Here is a 3,300-nt window from a genome sequence, read left to right as displayed (position 1 = left end):
TCTCTAGTCTACTTTATTGGTCTATAGGTCTGGTTTTATGCCAGTACCACACTGTTTTGTTTACTTTGACCTTGTAGTATATTTTGATATTAGGTAGTGTGATACTTTTAACTTTATTCTTCTTTCTCAAGATTGCTGAAGATATATGATGTCTTTTGTGGTTTGATATAAATTATTGAAATATTTGTTTTAGTTCTGTGAAATTTGACATTGGTCTTTTGATAGGAATTGCCTTGAATCTATAGATTGCTTTGGGTAGTTTGAACATAGTAATGATGTTAATTCTTCCTACCCATGAACATGACATATGCTTTCATATATTTGTATCTTTGTTGATTTCTTTCTTCAGTATCTTATAATTTTCTGAGTATAGGTCTTTTACCTCCTTGGTTAAACTGATGCCTATGTACCTTATTATTACTATTTTTGTTGCAATTGTAAATGGGATTCCCCCCTCCTTCCACCCACCCCAGAATGTCTCACAAAATAGCAGAACATATTTCTGGAGATAGCAGGCAAAATAATGTGAGCTCTGTGAATTGTCTCTTCTTCTTTTGTGAATCCATGAATTGCCACACGTGGACAGAAAGGAACTCAGTGAGAAGACTGGGATGGTTTTCTTAGTTCCTGTTTCTGATAGTTCATTTTTGGTGTGTAAAACTGTAGAAATTTCTTAATTTTGTACTCTGCTACTTTACCAATTTTATTGATCAGTTTTAGTAGTTTTCTTTGATGGAGTCTTTAGGGTTTTTTATATACAGTATCAAATCATCTGCAAATAATGACAGTTTTATGTCACCCAGTATGGATGCCTTTCCTTCTTCCTGTCTGACTGCTGTGGCTAGAACTTCCAGTGCTATGCTGAATAAAAGTGATGAAAGCAGACACCTCTGTCTTGTTCTGTTCTTAAGTTAAATACTTCCACTGTTTGCTCGTTGAGTATGATGTTGGCCATGGGTTTGTCATATATGGCCCTTATGATGTTGAGCTATGTTCCCTCTATTCCCACTTTGCTGAGAGTTTTTGTCATAAATGGGTGATAAATGTTACCAAATGCTTTTTCTGCATCTATTCATATGATCATCTGATTTTTATCCTTCATTCTGTTTATGTGGTGTATCACACTTATTGATTTGCAAATATTGTACCAACCTTGCATCCTCAGAATAAATCCTACTTGATCATGGCATATGACCTTTTTACTGTATTGTTGGATCCAGTTTGCTAATATTTTATTGAGAACTTTTGCATCTATGTCCATCAGGGATACTGGCATTTATGTGTGTGAGTGTGTGTGTGTGTGTGTGTGTGTGTGTGTGTGTATCAGTATCTTTATCTTGTTTTAGAATTAGGGTAATGCTGGCCTCATAAAATGAGCTTGGGAATCATTCCTCCTCTCACATTTTTTGGAATAGTTTCAGAAAGACAGCTATTATTTCTTCTTTGAATGTTTGGCAAAATTCACCTGTAAAGCCATCTGGTCCAGGACTTCTGTTTGCTGGAAATTCTTTGGTTATTGCTTCAATTTCATTAGTTGTGATCTGTCTATTTCTATTTTCTAATTCCCCTTGATTTCATTTTGGAATCATTGTATGTTTCTGGGAATTTATCTATTTCACTCAGTTGTCCAATTTGTTGGCATGTAGTTGTCTGTAGTATTTTCTTATTTCCCTTGTTTTCCTGTGATATTAGTTGTTATTTCTCCTCTTTCACTTTTCATTTTATTTAATTGGGTCTTCTCTTTTTAAAATTTTATGAGTCTAGTCAGATGCTTGTCAATATTCTTTATCTTTTCAAAGAACCAGCTGTCATTTTCATTGATCTTTTGTATTGTTTTTTCAGTCTCTGTGTCATTTATTTCTGTTCTAAACTTTATTATTTCCTTCCTTCTACTTACTCTGTGCTTTGTTGTTCTATTCCTAGTTCATTTAGGTATAAGGTTAGATTGTTTATCTGAGATTTTTCTTGCTTCTTTCCCTCTTGGACTGGTCTTGCTGTGTCCCATAAATTTTTGGTTGTTGTGTGTATACTTTCTTTGGTCTCAAGGTAACTTTTGGTTTTCTTGTTAACCCACTCATCATTTAGTAACATGTTATTTGGCCTCCATGTGTTTATCTGTTTTTCAGATTTATTCTTATAATTGATTTCTAGTTTATAACATTGTGGTAAGAGAAGATGCTTGATGTGGTTTTAGTCTTGAATTTATTAAGACTTGTTTTGTGTCCTAACATGTGGTCTATCCTAGAGAATGTACCATGTGCCCTGAAAATGAATGTATATTCTGCTGCTTTGGGAGTGAAATGCTCTGTAAATATCACTTAAATCCATCTGTTCTAGTGTGTCCTTTAAGGTCGCTGTTTCCTTGTTGATTTTTTTTCCTGGAGGATCTATCCATTGATGTCAATGGTGTTAAAATCCCCTGCTGTTACTATATTACTGTCAATCTCTCCCATATGTTCATCAAGATTTTCTTTATATATTTAGATGCTCCTATATTGGGTGCATATGTTTACAAGGATTTATATCCTCTTGGTTGGATTGATTCTTTTAGCATTATGTAATGTCCTTCTTTGTCTCTTGTTATGGCCTTTGTTTTGAAGTCTATTTTGTCTCATATAAGTATTACTACCCCAGCTTATATTTTCATTTTCATGGAATATCTTTTTTCATCCCTTCACTTTCAATCTGTGTGCATTTTTTTGTTCTGAGATGGGTCTCTTATAGACAGCACATACATGGATCATGTTTTCTTATCCATTCAGTTACCCCATGTCCTTTTATTGGAACATTTAATTCATTTATATTTAAAGTAATGATAGCCTTGCTGGGTAGAGTCTTGGTTATAGGTGCTTGCTTTCATCACTTTGAATATTTTTTGCCAATCCCTTCTGGCCTGAACTGTTTCTGTTGAGAAATCAGCTGACAGTCTTACTCAAGCTCTTTTGTAGCTCTTCTGTCTTTTTCTTGATTTTTTTTAAGATTCTCTATCTTTAACCTTTGTCTTTTCAATTATGATGTATCTTGATGTGATCCTCTTTGGGTTCATGTAGTTTGGGGCTCTCTGCACTTTCTGTACTTGTGTGACTTCTTCCTTTACCACATTAGTGAAGTCTTCAGCCATTATTTCTTCAAACAAGTTTTTGAGCTCTTGTTCTCTCCTCCTCCTGTTACCTCTATGATGTGGATGTTGTTACATTTGATGTTGTCTTCATGGTTCCCCCAGACTTTCCCCATTTTAAGAAATCCTTTTTTCTTTTTGTTGCTCGGCTTGGGTGTTTTCTGTTATTTTGTCCTCTAAAT

General features: G+C 34.4%; 1 non-coding gene across 1 annotated transcript; it reads right to left on the bottom strand.

Annotated features, from left to right (window-relative positions):
- Positions 1 to 472: 472 nt before the first annotated feature.
- On the bottom strand, positions 473 to 607 carry LOC119002896 (small nucleolar RNA SNORA75). Its single transcript, XR_005069833.1, has one exon. It is a non-coding gene; the product is annotated as a small nucleolar RNA SNORA75 (small nucleolar RNA).
- Between the last annotated feature and the right edge of the window lie 2,693 nt (positions 608 to 3,300).

The sequence above is a fragment of the Sturnira hondurensis genome, unplaced genomic scaffold (assembly GCF_014824575.4).
Source record: "Sturnira hondurensis isolate 20B ecotype Veracruz unplaced genomic scaffold, ASM1482457v3 Scaffold0018310, whole genome shotgun sequence".
NCBI classification, from domain to species: Eukaryota; Metazoa; Chordata; class Mammalia; order Chiroptera; family Phyllostomidae; genus Sturnira; species Sturnira hondurensis.
This window is presented reverse-complemented; position numbering and strand designations above follow the sequence as displayed.